The sequence below is a fragment of the Moschus berezovskii genome, chromosome 20 (assembly GCF_049115385.1).
Source record: "Moschus berezovskii isolate FMDL1 chromosome 20, NW_MosBer_1.0, whole genome shotgun sequence".
Lineage (NCBI taxonomy): Eukaryota > Metazoa > Chordata > Mammalia > Artiodactyla > Moschidae > Moschus > Moschus berezovskii.
In genome coordinates, this window is record NC_142479.1 from 17949610 (window position 1) to 17966462 (window position 16853).

Genomic DNA, 16853 nt, shown 5'->3' on the forward strand with positions numbered 1-16853 from the left:
CCTACCAATAGTGTAGGAGGGTTCCCTTCTCTCCACACCCTCTCCAGCATTTGTTGTTTGTAGATCTTTTGATGACAACCATTCTGACAAGTGTGAGGCAATATCTCATTGTAGATTTGATTTGCATTTCTCTAATAACTAAGCTATTTTGAATATTTTTTCATGTGCCAATTGGCCACCTGTAAGACATCTTTAGAGAAACATCTATTGGGGCCTTCTGCCCATTCTTTGAGTGGGTTGTTTGCCTTGATTCTATTAAATATCATAAGCTGTTTGTAAGTTTTGGAGACTAATCCTTTATCAGTCACATCATTTGCAAATATTTTCTCCTAATCTATGGGTTGTCTCTTCATTTTGTTTATTTTTTCCTTTGCTGTGTGAAAGCTTTTGAGTTTAAGTAGGTCCCATTTGTTTATTTTTTCTTTTATTTCTATTACTCTGGGAGATGGATTAAAAAAGATGTTGCTGTGACTTATGTCAGAGAATGTTTAGCTTATATTTTCCCCTAAGAGTTGTATAGTGTCCGGTCTAACGTTGAGGTCTTTAATCCATTTTGGACTTATTTTTATGTATAGAGTTAAGGAATGATGGAGGGACTGATGCTAAAGCTGAAACTGCAATACTTTGGCCACCTCATGCCACGAGTTGACTCACTGGAAAAGACTATGATGCTGGGAAAGGTTGGGGGTGGGAGGGGAAGGGGACGACGGAGAATGAGATGGCTGGATGGCATCACCGACTCTGTGGACATGGGTTTGAGTGTACTCCGGAAGTTGGTGATGGACAGGGAGGCCTGGCGTGCTGTGATCCATGGGGTCGTGGAGAGTCGGACAAGACTGAGCGACTGAACTGAACTGAACTGTCCAGTTTTCCCAGAACTATTTGCTGAAGAGACTGTCTTTTCAACATCATGCACTCTTGCCTTCTTTGTCATAGATTAATTGACTGTAGGTGCATGGGTTTATTTCTGGGTTTTCTATTCTATTCCATTGATCTGTATTCCTATTTTTGTGCCAGTACCATACTGTTTAGATGAATGTAACTTTGTAGTATACTGTGATGTTAGGAAGCCTGTTCCTCCAGCTCCTTTTCTTTTTCATGATTGCTTTGGCTATTTGGTGTCTTTTGTGTCTCCATACAAATTCTGAGATTATTTTGTTCTAGTTCTGTGAAAAATGTCATTGGTAATTTGATAAGGATTCCTTGCATTGAATTTGTAGATTGCCTTGGGTAGTATAGTCATTTTAACAGCATTGATCCTTCCAATCCATGGACATGGTATATTTTTACATATGTTTATGTCTTCTTCAGTTTCTTTCATCAGCATCTTATAGTTTTCAGAATACAGGTCTTTTGTTTCCTTGGGTAGGTTTGTTCCTAGGTATTTTATTCTTTTTGATGCAATGGTAAATGCATCACATTTACCATTTGAATTTTTTGAATTTCTCTTTCTAATCTTTAATTGTTAGTGTGTAGAAATGCAACAGACTTTTGTGTATTAATTTTGTAACTTATAACTTTAACAAATTCATTGATGAGTTCTAGCACTTTTCTCGGAGAAGGCAATGGCAAGCCACTCCAGTACTCTTGCCTAGAAAATCCCATGGATGGAGGAGCCTGGTAGGCTGCAGTCCGTGGGGTCATTAAGGGTCGGACACGACTGAGTGACTTCACTTTCACACATTGGAGAAGGAAATGGCAACCCATTCCAGTGTTCTTGCCTGGAGAATCCCAGGGACGGGGGAGCCTGGTGGGCTTCTGTCTGTGGGGTCGCACAGAGTCGGACACAACTGGAGTGACTTAGCAGCAGCAGCAGCAGCAGTTTTCTGGTACCATCTTTAGCGTCTTCTATGTATAGTATCATGTCATCTGCAAACAGTGACAATTTAATTTCTTTCCAGGCTGGATTCCCTTTACTTCTTTTTCTTCTCTGATTGCTCAGTCTAGGACTTCTAAAACTATGTTGAATAAAGTGGTGAGAGTGGACATCCTTGTCTTCTTCCTGATCTTAGAGGGAATGCTTTCAGCTTTTCACTATTGAGCTTGATGCTAGTTGTAGGTTTGTCATATATTTTGTCATATAGTTTTGAGGCATGCATCATCTATGCCCACTTTGTGGAGAGTTTTTATCGTAAACGAGTGCTGAATTTTGTCAAAAGCCTTTTCTGAATCTATTGAGATGATCACATGGCTTTTATTCTTCAATTGGTTGATATGGTGTCACATTAATAGATATGTGAGTGTTGAAAAATCCTTGCATCCATGGGATGAGTCACACTTGACCATCATGCACGATATTTTCAAAGTACTATTGAACACAGATTGCTGGTATTTTGTTGAGAATTTTTGCGTCTATGTTCATCAGGGATATTGACCTGTAATTTCTTTTTCTGTGGTGTATTTTCTGGTTCTGGTATCAGAGTGATAGTGGCCTCAGAAAATTATTTTGGAAGTTTCCCTTCCTCTGAAAATTTTTGGAACAGTTTCAGAAAGGTAGGTGTTAATTCTTCTCTAAGTGTTTGATAAAATTCATCTGTGAAGCTGTCAGGTCCTGGACTTTTGGTTGCTGGGAGATTTTTAATCATGGTTGCAACTTCAGTGCTTCATCTGTTCATATTTTCTATTTCTTTCTAGTTCAGCCTAGGGAGACTGGATCTTTCTAAGTATGTGTCCATTTCTTCCACTTTGTCCATTTTATTGGCATACGGTTGTTTATAGCAATCTTTTATGACCCTTCATATTTCTGTGGTGTAGGTTATATCTTCTCCTTTTCCATTTTTAATTTTACTGGTTTAAATCCTCTCTCTTTTTCCCTTGATGAGTCTGGCTAAACATGAATCAGTCTCATTTATCTTTTCAGAGAACTGGCTTTTAGTTTCATTGATCTTTGCAGTTGTTTCCTTTGTCTCTATTCCATTTATTTCTGCTCTGATCTTTATGATTTCCTTCCTTCTACTAACTTTAGGTTTTATTTGTTCTTCTTTCTCTAGTTGTCTTCGTTGTAAGGTTAAGTTGTTTATTTGAGATTTTTCTTGTTTCTTGAGGTAAGATTTTATGGCTATCAATTTCCCCTTTAGAACTGCTATTGCTGCATCCTGTAAGTTTTGGACCATTGTGCTTTCATTCATTTGTCTCTGGGTTTTTTTTTTTTTTTTTAATTTCTTCTTTGTTTTCTTCAGTGATTCAGTGGTCGTTTAGTAGCATATCGTTTAGCCACCACATGTTTGTGTTTCTTAGAGTAGTTTTCTTGGAGTTTGTTTCTAATCTCACAGCACTGAGATAAAAAAATGGTGCTTGATATGATTTTGAATTTCTTAAATTTACTAAGGCTTCCTTGTGGCCCAGGATGTGGTCAGAATATTTTGTGTGCACTTGAGCTGGGAAAGTTTGAAGACAGTCAGAGATGGGGACGACAGAGAATGAGACAGTTAGATGGCATCACCAACTCAATGGACATAAGTTTGAACAAGCTCCAGGAGTTGGCGATGGGTAGGGAAACCTGGCATGCTGAAGTCCAAGGTGTCACACAGTTGCACATGACTGAGCAATTGAACTGAATTGAACTGACTTGAGAAAAATGTGTATTCTACTGTTTTTGGATGGAATGCTCTACAAATATCAATTAAGTCCAACTCATCTAAAGTGTCACTTAACGCCTATATTTCCTTATTAATAGGATCAGGCTGCATAGGTTTTTAAAAATTTGCTTTTAGCATGATCTGTATATGGCAAACATCTTTCCATGTCAATAAATGTATCATTGTAATGGCTACATGGTGTTGCATTGAAAGGATGTCCCATCCTTATGAGGGCACACTGAGTCTGCCTCAGCTTTTCTCATTGCTATTTTTTTAAAGTTTCCTTTTATGTCTCATATTCTCCATGAAGTTATGTTAGAACCTAGAGCCAAAACTGATAACACTCCATAATTAACCTTGAAATCTAAAACAGATACATCAGTATTCAGAATCACAATACATAGTACTGCCAAATATTTCTCCTGTCAGTTTCCATTCCCAACACTGCTGATCCTTTCTTACTAAATTGTACCAAAATATATCACAAGCAAAGAGCAAACATTTTAAAAGATTTAAAATCTTGTTTGCAATAGGACCCAAGGAGATATTTCATCTCCAAAATGAGGACTGATTATCATGAATAAGGAAAAATCTGAGGTCTGGAAATAGTGAAAATTAGAAATGTCTTTGGCATGTTCACCCCCTGATGAAGGAATGAATACCTTAAATCATACTGAAAAAATCAATTAATGAAGCTGAAAAAAAAATAAAAACTTGAAAATTCTCTCAAGGCTCACAGGAAAACAACAAATAATTGAAAATAATGAAAGAAAGATGAGAAATAAGGAGTCCAACAGATGTAATCATGCAAAATAGAAATTCCAGAGCAGGAAATGAAACCAGAAGAACACAATTAACAATTAAATGACAGAAGAAATTTTAGAGCCAGAGAAATATTTGTTTGAAGCTTTAAAAAGTTTCACTAAGACTTCCTTGGTGGCCCAGTGGATAAGAATTCATCTGCCAATTCAGGGGACACAGGTTCCACCCCTGCTCTAGGAAGATTCCACATGCTGGGAAATAACCAAGCCCATGTGCCACAACTTCTGAGGCCCCATTCTGGGGCCCAGGAGCTGCAGCTACTTTACCTGTGTGTTGCAGCTGCGGAAACCTGCATGCCTAGAGCCCGTGGTCTGCAACGAGAAGCCACTGCATGAAAAGCCTGAGACCCCAATGAAGAGTAGCCCCACCCATCACAGCTAGAGAAAGCCTGCATGCAGCAGCAAAGACCCAGGGCAACCAAAATAATAAATAATCTTTTGAAAAGGCTCACTAAAAAGAAATGAAACACATGCCTAGGTATACTCACGCAAAATTCCTGAATATAAAAGACAAACCAAGCTTTTTGTATGAATTGACGCTTTTAAAACACAGATAATCATGCATTCTAGAGAGGACAAAAATTAAGTTGCTCTCCCTAAAGCTAAAGGCCAATCATCAATGTTTACAAAATTTTCAGGATGGGTCAAAATTAAGAATTTAAGAATGGTAAGTTGACTTCAGTCACTCAGTCATTTCCGAATCTTTGCAACCCCATGGACTGTAGCACACCAGGCCTCCCTGTCCATCATCAACTCCCGGTGCTTACTCAAACTCATGTCCATTGAGTCGATGATGCCATCCAACCATCTCGTTCTCTGTTGGCCCCTTCTCCTGCTGTCTTCAATCTTTCCCACCATCAGGGTCTTTACAAATAAGCCAGTTTTTCACATCAGGTGGCCAAATTATTGGAGTTTCCGCTTCAGCTTCAGTCTTTCCAAAGAATATTCAGGACTGATCTCCTTTAGGATGCACTGGTTGGATCTCCTTGTAGTCCAAGTGTCTCTCAAGAGTCTTCTCCAACACCACAGTTCAAAAGAGTCAATTCTTCCACGCTCAGCTTTCTTTATAGTCCAACTCTCACATCTGTACATGACTACTGGAAAAACCATAGCTTAGTCTAGACAGACCTTTGTTGGCACAGTAATGTCTCAGCTTTTTAATATGCTGTGTAGGTTGGTCATAACTTTCCTTCCAAGGAGCAAGTGTCTTTTAATTTCATGGCTGCAGTCACCATCTGCAGTGATTTTGGAGCCCAAGAAAATAAACTCTGTCACTGTTTGCATTGTTTTCCATTTGTCAGGAAATGATGGGACTAGATGCCATGATTTTAGTTTTCTGAATGTTGAGTTATAAGCCAACATTTTTTTCTCTCCTCTTTCACTTTCATCAAGAGGCTCTTTAGTTCTTCTTCACTTTCTGCCATAAAGGTGGTGTCATCTGCATATCTGAGGTTACTGATATTTCTCCCGGTAATCTTGATTCCATTTGTGCTTCCTACAGCCCAGCGTTCCTGATGATGTACTCTGCATATAAATTAAATAAGCAGGGTGACAATATACAACCTTGACATACTCCTTTCCCTATATGGAACCAGTCTGTTGTTCTATGTCCAGTTCTAAATGTTGCTTCCTCACTTGCATACAGATTTCTCAAGAGGCAGGTCAGGTGATCTAGTATTCTCCTCTCTTTTAGAATTTTCCAGAGTTTTTTGTGGTCTACACTGTCAAAGACTTTGGCATAGTCAGTAAAGCAGAAGTAGATGTTTTTCTGGAACTCCCTTGCTTTTTTGATTATCCAACAGATGTTGGCGATTTGATCTCTGGTTCCTCTGCCTTTCCTAAATCCAGTTTGAACATCCGAAAGTTCATAATTCATGTACTGTTGAAGCCTGGCTAGGAGAATTTTGAGCATTACTTTACTAGTGTGTGAGATAAGTGTAATTGTGCAGTGGTTTGAGCATTCTTTGGAAATGCCTTTCTTTGGGATTGGAATGAAAACCGACCTTTTCCATTTCTGTGGCCACTGTTGAGTTTTCCAAATTTGCTGACATATTGAGTGTAGCACTTTCACAGCATCATCTTTTAGGATTTGAAATAGCTCAACTGGAATTCCATCACCTCCACTAGCTTTGTTCATAGTGATGGTTCCTAAGGCCCACTTGACTTTGCATTCAAGGATGCCTGGCTCTAGGTTGGTGATCGCATCATCGTGACTATCTGGGTCGTGAAAACATTTTTTGTACAGTTCTTCTGTGTATTCTTGCCACCTCTTCTTAATATGTTCTGCTTCTGTTATGTCCATACCATTCCTGTCCTTTATCGAGCCCATCTTTGCATGAAATGGTCCCTTGGTAGCTCTAATTGTCTTGATGAGATCTCTAGACTTTCCCTTTCTATTGTTTGCCTCTATTTCTTTGCATTGATTGCTGAGGCACGCTTTCTTATCTCTCCTTGGTATTCTTTGGAATTCTGCAACATATGGATATATCTTTCCTTTTCTCCTTTGCCTTTACTTCTCTTCACAGCTATTTCTAAGGAATCCTCAGACAACCATTTTGCCTTTTTGTAAGAATAGTAAAGACATAGCTTAAAAAGCTAAAACTGAACAATAAAAGCATGGTTTTGAAGCATTCTACAAATGAAAAAATGTAATTCTTTAAGGAGAGGATTGATGTTGTAAACCACAACAGTAATAGGTTAGTGAAAAGTAGCATAAAATCACTATATTTTTTTCTTTTGGGGGATGAGATTAATATTTTATATTGAAGTATAATTGATGCAGGATACTATGTAAGTTACAGGTCTGCACTACACTGACTCACAGTCTTAAAGCTTATGCTCCATTTTTAGTCATAAAATATTGCCTGTGTTCCATGCTGTCCAATATAGCCTTGTAGTTTTATACCTAATAGTTTGTACCTCTTAATCCCCCTCCCCACTTTCCTCCCTAAACTTGTAACCACTAGTTTGTTCTCAGTATCTGTAAGTCTGCTTCTTTCTCATTATAGTCATTAGTTTGTTCTATTTTAGATTCCACATATAAGTGATAGCATACAGTCAGTCAGTCTTTCTCTGACTCATTTCACTTAGCATAATGCCCTCCAAGTTCGTCCATATTGCTGCAAATGGCAAATTTTCCTTCTTTTTTATGATCAAGTAGCATTTCATTTCACTTTATTTCACTTCTTCGTCTTCATTTTTTAAGAGACAAAATCTTTTACTGTTAAGCACCATGCACCACCTGGAAACCATACATTGTAAGGAGGGTGAGGCTGAGGTGCAGGGGATGAGAATCCAGCACCCAAAAATACATCAGACAAGTGAGTCTTCCCAGGTGGAGAGGAGATCTTGTAGGACTCACAGGGGTATCAGTGGAAGGGTAGCGCATGCCCTGATGTGAACTGTGGGGAGACCACATTGCATGCCAGGCCACCCACAGCTACTGCCAGACCTCTCTGCTGGCTCCTGGCCTCCAAGCACCAGCGGTCCCAGTGGGTGGTGCCCAGGGCCTGCTGTAGTCTCTTCTCCAGCACCCGGAGCTCTTGGGACATGGATTGCCGTGCTGTGGTCAATCGCTCAGTCGTGTCTGACTCTTTGAGACCCTATGACTGTAGCCCCCCAAGCTCTTCTGTCCATGGGAATTCTCCAGGCAAGTATACTGGAGGGGGTTGCCATGCCGTCCTCCAGGGGGATCTTCTCAACCTAAGGATCAAACCCGGGTCTTGTGCATTGCATGTGGACTCTTCACCCTCGGAGCCACAAGGGAAGCCCTGGGACATGGATTATTTCTTCAAAATTCAGTAAAATATACATTGCAGTAAGAACTCTACAGTGAATGGCTCTGTACTCTGGGAAGTTTCACGGCATCTAAGAAGGGCCGACATTCGTGGGAGCAGCTGCGAGAATTCGCCACCAATCACAGACTGTAGCGGGGTTCTGAGCGCCAATCTGTGAACTGCGCTGAGCACATCCTTAGCAACACTCGTGCAAGGACTAACTCTGAGAGGGGGAAAAGCAAACTCAAGCCTCGATGCTGAGTTCATTACAACTTCTCGAGAATCTCATCAACAGTCCATGAAGTATAGTTTCAAAAAATAAGCATCTTAAGGTAAGCAGATAACTCTTTTAGAACCCCAAATATATTTTCTGGCTATATTTATATGGTGTCTCTGTCTGCAGTAGGTGGTCTGGAAGAGGCTCTTCCTCGGGACAACATGGTCATAGGACTCGGATGGCCCAGTGGGACTGAGGGGAGCTGAGGACTGGGGAGGAGGCGCCCTTCTGGTTTCAGTTGGAGACCAACTTCTAAGGTATGGTCCAGGGCTCTGCAGTCCTCTCCCCGTATCCTCTGGTGTAGAGCTTAATGTAGTCTCCCCCTTTATTCCAGAAGCCCTCCTTGTCCCCTAAATGATGTTCTGCTGCTTCTATATCCAGTGGATCACCAAAATTCAAAGGATCAGTAAACAAAGAGTTTAGTCCCCAAACAACATCCTTCAGCATCCTTGTGGGGGCCCAGTCAGTGCCCTGAGATGTATCTCACCTGTGGAGCTGGGGTGCCAGACCTGGGTCAAGCAGTTCATTTTGGGAGGCACTGTGTTGTAGGCACTGAAAACTTCAGCTTCAAGCGGAAAATTTCCAACCTGTTAGTAACCTTTATCTGGGGTGACAGCTGAAAGCAATGAAGCTCGCTTGGGTCAGAAAAATGCACTTTACACCTATAAGGTAAATTAGCTTCAAGTTCTGCAACCTCTTTAACAAACAGCCTGTCTGTCACAGAAACCCGTTGAGTGGAGTCAAAGGCTGTGGCTGACACCCAGGACCTTTGAAGCTGTCCTCGCGCTTCAGTTTGCTTGCCAGCGTCAGCATCACCACTATATTTATCCTGGGCCCCGGAGACAGGCAAAGCAGGCCATTGCCCAGCACCGTGGTGGGCAGGTGATGTCGAGACTCAGCCCTCATCTGTGCCACATCTTCTTTATCCGTTCATCTGTTGACAGACACTTAGGTTGTTTCCATAGCTTGGCAATTATAAATAATGCTGCTATGAACATTGGAGTGCATTTTTTTTGGGGGGGGATATACACCCAGGAATGGAATTGCTGGATCATACAATAATTCTATTTTTATTTTTTTTAGTACTCTCCTTACTGTTTTCCACAGTGGCTGCACCAAAGTACATTCCCGCCAAAAGTGTAACAAGGTTCCCTTTTCCCCATGTCCTGGCCAACATTTGTTATTTGTGTTCTTTTGGATCATAGCCATTCTGACAGGTGTGAGGTGATATCTCATTGAGGTTTTGATTTGTATTTCCTCATGTGCCTGTTAGCCACCTGCATTTCCCCTTTGGAAAATGTCTATTCATTTCTACTGCTCGTTTTTCAACTGAGGTTTTTTTTTTAATGTAGAGTTATATGAGCTGTTTATATATGTTGGATATTAACCCCTTATCAGTCATACCATTTTCAAATATTTTCTCCCATTCAATAGGTTGTCTTTTTGCTTTGTCAGTGTGTTTTTGTTCTTGATACTAATACATATAATCTGTATATTCAAAAACCTTATTATTAGTATAAATTTTTCACCTTTTCTGGAGTATAGAATGTATGTCTTCTGTTTCAGTTGTCTACTACTGCTTAACAAACTACCCCAAAGCTTAGCGTCTTGAAACAACAACCATTATTTGTTTTGCTTGTGTATCTGCAACTTAGGCAGGACTCAGTGAAGCCAGCTCACCTCTGCTCCATGCAGTGTTTGCTGGGGCAACTCAACGGAGTATGGAAATGGTGGGTTAGAGGATCTGCTTTCAAGATGATGCACTTGCATGGCTGGCAAGCTAGTTCTGCCTGCCAGCCAGGAATTCAGCCCTGGCTGTGGGCTAGGGCCTTTGGATCCCTTTCAAGGCCTCTTGGCCTCTTTCACGTCATGGTGTCTAGAAACTGAGCCAAGCCTCCAGAGGAACAGGAAGCAGTATTCTCTTCTGTGAGTTGGTCCTAGGAGTTACAGAGTATCACTTCTGGGTGTGGGCAGAGGCCGCCCTGGCTTACAGTGAGGGGACATAGGCACTACCTCTCGGTGGAGTGACTGTCACTGTCACGTCACAGGGGCTCATGTGGGGTGAGAGATATTGTCGGGGCCGTTTATTAGAAAGTACAGTTTGTCAAATTACTAAAGGGGAGAAAGTATTTCAAACTCTTCTTACATAAGGCCTCATTTAACTTTATAATTATGAGAAATGGCTAGAACTACAAAGATTGGAATTTGAATCCTGACTATAATCCTTACTTCCTCTGCATCTATGAACTTTTCACTTAGTCTTTTAAAAACTACTTGTTAAAGGGAAATATTGATATACAATGCCTAGAGTTTGTACGTGACTCATATTCAATGGATGGAGGAGCCTGGTGGGCTGCAGTCCATGGGATCACTAAGAGTTGGACACGACTGAGCAACTTCACTTTCACTTTTCCCTTTCATGCACTGGAGAAGGAAATGGCAACCCACTCCAGTGTTCTTGCCGGGAGAATCCCAGGGACGGGGCAGCCTGGTGGGCTTCCGTCTATGGGGCTGCACAGAGTCTGACACGACTGAAGTGACTCAGCAGCAGCAGAAGAAGCATATTAAATAGTCAATAAATGATAATTTCTAAAAAACAGGGATGACTGGGATACTACTGTTCATATTGTTCCAGAAGTTCTAGCCCAGAGATTTTCAACTTTAGTTTTGAGAGTAGAACCCTTTTCCCCTCATAATTCTTTTGCAAAGCAATTAGAAAACCAACAAAAGCTTAGCTCTTATTTTTGAAGCAAAATTGGGGTCTGGAGCTCTCCCTGCTCGTGTCCTCTATTTCCCATGATTGAGCTGGAGATATTTCCTCAGATGTTTCAGTCCATATGATAACATGGGAAAGGAAAATAATTTGTATAATTATTGGATAAGCTATGAAACATTTTCTTCCCCACTCCTGACAATATGATTATGTAGAAAACTGAAAACAACTTAAAAACTAATGGAACTGACAAAATAATTTAGTATACAATTCATATTCATATATATATACATGTGAATACATACAAGGATCCACAGAATTCTTATATTAATTCACTCAGTAGATATTTATGTGTGAAAGTGAAAGTTGCTCAGTCGTGTCCGATTCTTTGTGACCCCATGGACTATACAGTCCATGGAATTCTCCAGGCCAGAATACTGGAATGGGTGGCTGTTCCCTTTTCCAGGGGAAGTTCCCAACCCAGGAATTGAACCCAGGTCTCCACACTGCAGGCAGATTCTTTACCCGCTGAGCCACCAGGGAAGCCCTATTTATGTGCAGGTATGTGCTTATAACTGGGGATACAGTGGTGATAGGGAAGGACAGGTCTCTGCTGTTGGACTTATGCTCTGATGGAGAAGGCATGTGCTCAACTAACTACAGACCAATATCATCATTGGAGAGCGAATAGCACTTATTTGTTTACTTTTCATTGCTTTTCCACTCTCCCCACTGAGGGAGTAAATTTTATACAGGAAAAAAGGTAAATGGCTTAGATAACAAAAGAGGCTGAGGAAGAGTCTCTAGAAGGAAGATTCAGGCTGAAACCCAAAAGATTGGAATGTATGAAGGGTGTCAGGAGAGCAGCTGAGGCAGAGAAAAGAGTGAGGGCCACATTTCTGAGGTGAGGAGACACTTGGTATAACCAGAAACTAAAGAACAGCAGACTGAGGCTTGGTGAGTTAAGGGAGGGTGGAGAAGATGGGGAGGAGATACAGGAAGAGCCAATCAGATGGCAGAGGACTCTACAGGCCAGGGGAAGAAATTTTAATGGTATTTACTGCACCCTGAAGCCGAGGAATGGTTACAAGGGGGCCAGGGTGGGGTGGGATCACAGGATGACTCAGCGTTTTAATGCAGTTCTCTTTGTCTCCGTGTCAGGAGTGGACTCCAGCAGGGAGACCATCAGCAGGTTGCTAGGACGTCAGGAGCAGTCCTGTGGCTTTGGCAAGGTGAGAAGTGCAGATAGCAAGAAGTGGAAAAATCCAAGCTCACATGTAGGAAGTACAAATGGCAAAAATTTGAAAAATCATACTTTGGTTTTGAAGGGAAGAGAGTAGCATCATTGTAAGTGTTCTTAACTTCCAAAGAAATCTAATCTACTCTCATGGACATGCAACCCTAGTGAGAGAGTGAGCAGAGAGGACCTGAATGAGACCTTTTCCAGGTGGAAATGGTCTAAATTAAGTTGGTAGAAGTTATGAAGAACATGGTCTACAATCCCGGTCATGCTTTGGATTCCAAACTTGAGTGTTGTACTCTAAGGGAACATTCAAGGCACCAATATTTATGCTGATTAATATGAGAGTTCAGCTTTTCAGTCTGGGAATCACAACTGAAGTGAAACCCTAGACTTGTCCTGAAACATCCCCTGTGGTGATTAGTCAGGGCAACGGAAGGAACTTTGTAATACAACACTTCCAGCTATTCTCTGAATCCCTTTACTGGAAGGTGGTGGATAACTTTATTCTCTGATCCCTTTCAGGAGTCAAACAGATCTAGTTTTTTGAACTGTCGTTTTCATTTAATAAAGTTCAGATAACTTATATATTTTAACAAGCAGAACTATAAAGTCCCTTTCCTAGCAGCAGATTTGTGTGCGTTGTATTTATATTAGTAGGTGGAATACAGTAGGGACCCTTAGTCTTCATTGGATTGGTGACAATGATTTGACTAACTGCATAATCAAATTATTATTCAAGATACTACCTCTTTATACTACAATTTTCTCATCTATAGAAGTGGTGGGCTAGATAATATCTAACATACACAAACTACTTTCTATAGTAAATTGTGTTCTTGTGAACAGCAAGCTAAAGATAAGAATTTGCATCTCATGAATCTTTGTACCCTATAATAGCTATTATAGTCATGAAAGCATAAAATCTCACGTTGTTATTCTTGTTCAGTCACTCAGTCATGTCTGACCCTTTGCAACCCCATGGACTATAGCCCACCAGTCTCCTCTGTCCATGGGATTCTCCAGAATACTCAAGAACACTGGAGTGGGTAGCCATTCCCTTCTCCATGGGATCAGTACTTAAGGAGAATTCTTATTTATTTATTATTTAATTTTATTCTTTTATCTTTTAATGTAGCCACTTTGATAAGTATTGACCAATAAACATGTATAAACAAATGAGTACGTAAATAAGTAAAATAATAAACTAAGGGTGATATCTAAATTCTTTTCCAGTATTAAATTTTATAGTTTTATTCTATGATTCATTACAGTCTTTTAGGCATAAAAATGCTTCCCGATCTAATTGGACTAGAAGTTATGTTCTCTGCTTCATGTCTGTAGATCCCAAATCAGTAATAGGTGACCTAGAGATGTTCTCATAGGTTCTAGAATTGAACAGAACTGGCTCCAAACCTCAGCTCTGCCTCTGATCTACTCATGTGAACTTGGACAAGTTACTTACTTTGCTAAACTTCAATTTCTTCATGTAAAATCTGGAGAGTGTAATAAAAACTGATTTTAAAACTGGTATTGTAGCATGGATTTGTAGCATGTATATTATCATAAGTGACCAGTCCAGGTTCGACGCAAAAAAAAAAAAAAAAAAACTGGTATTTTAAAGATTAACAAAAACCTTAGTGCAGTTTCTGTTACAACAAGTATTCAACAGACTTAATCTACTCTTATCCAATTTACAGGTTACTATTTTATGAGCTTTGGAGTCTGGCAACAGGTTCATCACCCTACTTTGCTACTCCATTGCCCTAGGAAGATAAAACTCTTGAGTATTTTAGTAGGAGCAGACTTTCAACACTACAAGTTGAATAGAATAAAACAAACTTGATTCAGATGGCCTTTGAAAGAGATCAACATCAGCTCAGCTATAGAAGTTAGAATTAACTACTGAGAAACCTGTATGCAGGTCAAGAAGCAACAGTAAGAACCTTACATGAAACAACTGACTGGTTCAAAATTGAGAAAGCAGTATGACAAGGCTGTTCATTGTCATCCTGTTTATTTAGCTTATATGCAGAGCACATCTTGTGAAATGCCAGGCCAGATGAGTTACAAGCTGGAATCAAGATTGCTGGAGAAATATCAACAACCTCAGATACGCAGATGATACTACTCTAATGGCAGAAAGAGAAGAATTAAAGAGCCTCTTGATGAGGGTGAAAGAGCAGAGTGAAAAATCCAGCTTAAAACTCAGTATTAAAAAAAAAATAAGATCTTGGCATCGGGTCCCATTACTTCATGGCAGATAGAAGGGGAAAAAGTGGAAGCAGTGACAGATTTCCTCTTCTTGGGCTCTAAAATCACTGTGGATCCTGAACAGCCATGAAATTAGAAGATCATTGCTTCTTGGTAGAAAAGCTATGACAAACCTAGACAGTGTATTAAAAAGCAAAGACATCACTTTGCCGACAGAGGTCCATATAGTCAAGGCTATGATCTTTCCAGTAGTCACAGACGGATGTGAGTTGGGCCATAAAGAAGGCAGAGTGCTGCAGAATTGATGCTTTTGAACTCTGGCACTTGAGAAGACCCTTGAGAGTCCCTTGGACAGCAAGGAGATCAAACCAGTCAATCCTAAAGGAAATCAACCTTGAATACTCATTGGAAGGAGTGATGCTGAAGCTGAAGTTCCAATACTTTGGCCACCTGATGCAAAGAGCTGACTCACTGAAAATGACCCTGATGTTGGGAAAGATTGAAAGCAGAAGGAGAAGAGGGCAATATAGGATGAGATGGTTGGATGGCATCACTGATTCAGTGGGCATGACCCTGGTCAAACTCCGGGAGATGGTGAGGGCCTGGGAGGCCTGGTTCGCCATAGTCCATAGGGTTGCGAAGAGTGGGACATGACTTGGTGACTGAACACACTCTGAGATAACACACTCCATAAGGGTTTGCTTTCACTTTACAGAGTGCTTTCATTTGTAATATTATATTTATATTACTGCTATGTAATCAAGTTTCACCGACTCTGTGGACATGAGTTTGAGTGTACTCCGGGAGTTGGTGATGGACAGGGAGGCCTGGCGTGCTGTGATTCATGGGGTCGCGGAGAGTCGGACACGACTGAGCGACTGAACTGAACTGAGCTGAACTGAAATCAAGTTTAAAAAATTGAAGTGACTTGCCTGATTCTTAAAGACTAGAATCCAAATTTTTTATTTCCAAAGCTAGTTTTTGTGACCATGACTCTATCTTGGAAATCCCCAAACCAAGTTAGTACTGTGAAAAATATCCCAAGGAAAGTAGTTCTGATCTGTACACAGATGGTTTTGTCTATGATATGATACATTTCATTAACTTTTTAGTTGCTTGGAGCCTAATACCTTTTATTAGTGAATAAGAACACATATTCTTTTAGTTCCCCAACTAAAAATAAGACCAAAAACACTGATCAATCACAATAGGTAAAGCCTCACTTTGTTCCCTGTGCAAAGTTAGGCATTGGTGAACATTCATTATTCATTCATTTTTCATAGTATCTCATATGGTCTTCATCAGCCTTCTTTATGGTCCAACGCTCACATCCATGCATGATTACTGGAAAAACCAGAGCTTTGACCAGATGGACATCTGTCAGCTAAGTAAAGTTTTTAATATGCTGTTTAAGTTTGTCATAGCTTTTTTCCAAGGAGCAAGTGTGTTTTAATTTCGTGGCTGCAGTCACCATCTGCAGTGATTTTGGAGCCCAAGAAAAGAAAGTCTGTCACTGTTTCCATTGTTTCCCCATCTATTTGCCATGAAGTGATGGGAACGGATGTCATGATCTTCGTTTTTTGAATGTTGAATTTTAAGCCAACTTTTTCACTCTCCTCTTTCACTTTCATCAAGAAGCTCTTTAGTTCTTCACTTTCTGCCATAAGGGAGGTATCATCTGATATCCGAGGTTATTGATATTTCAGCAGGCAATCTTGATTCCAGTTTGTGCTTCATTCAGCCCAGCATTTTGCAAGATGTTCTCTTCATATAAATTAAGTAATCAGGATGGCAATATAAAGCCTTGAAGTATTCCTTTCGCAATTTGGAACCAGTTCGTTGTTCCATGTTTGGTTCTAACTGTTGCTTCTTGACCTGCATACAGATTTCTCAGGAGGCAGGTAAGGTGGTCTGGTATTTCCATCTCTTTCAGAGTTTTTCACAGTTTGTTGTGATTCACATAGTCAAAGGTTTTAGCGTAGTCAATGAAGCAGAAGTAGATGTTTTTCTGGAATTGTTTTGCTTTTTCTATGATCCAGCAGATGTTGGCAATTTGATCTCTGGTTCCTCTGCCTTTTCTAAATCCTGCTTGAACATCTGGAAGTTCTCAATTCATGTATTGTTGTTTCTTCACGTATGTGAAGTTTCAATTCATGTACCTAGCTTAGAGTATTTTGAGCCTTACTGAAGTGTAGAGTGTAACATTCTTGAACCCACCATCCAGCATATACATT

General features: G+C 40.3%; 1 pseudogene; it reads right to left on the reverse strand.

Annotated features, from left to right (window-relative positions):
* Window positions 1-8704: 8704 nt before the first annotated feature.
* LOC129536296 (NEDD8-conjugating enzyme UBE2F pseudogene) lies at window positions 8705-9265 on the reverse strand (annotated as a pseudogene).
* Between the last annotated feature and the right edge of the window lie 7588 nt (window positions 9266-16853).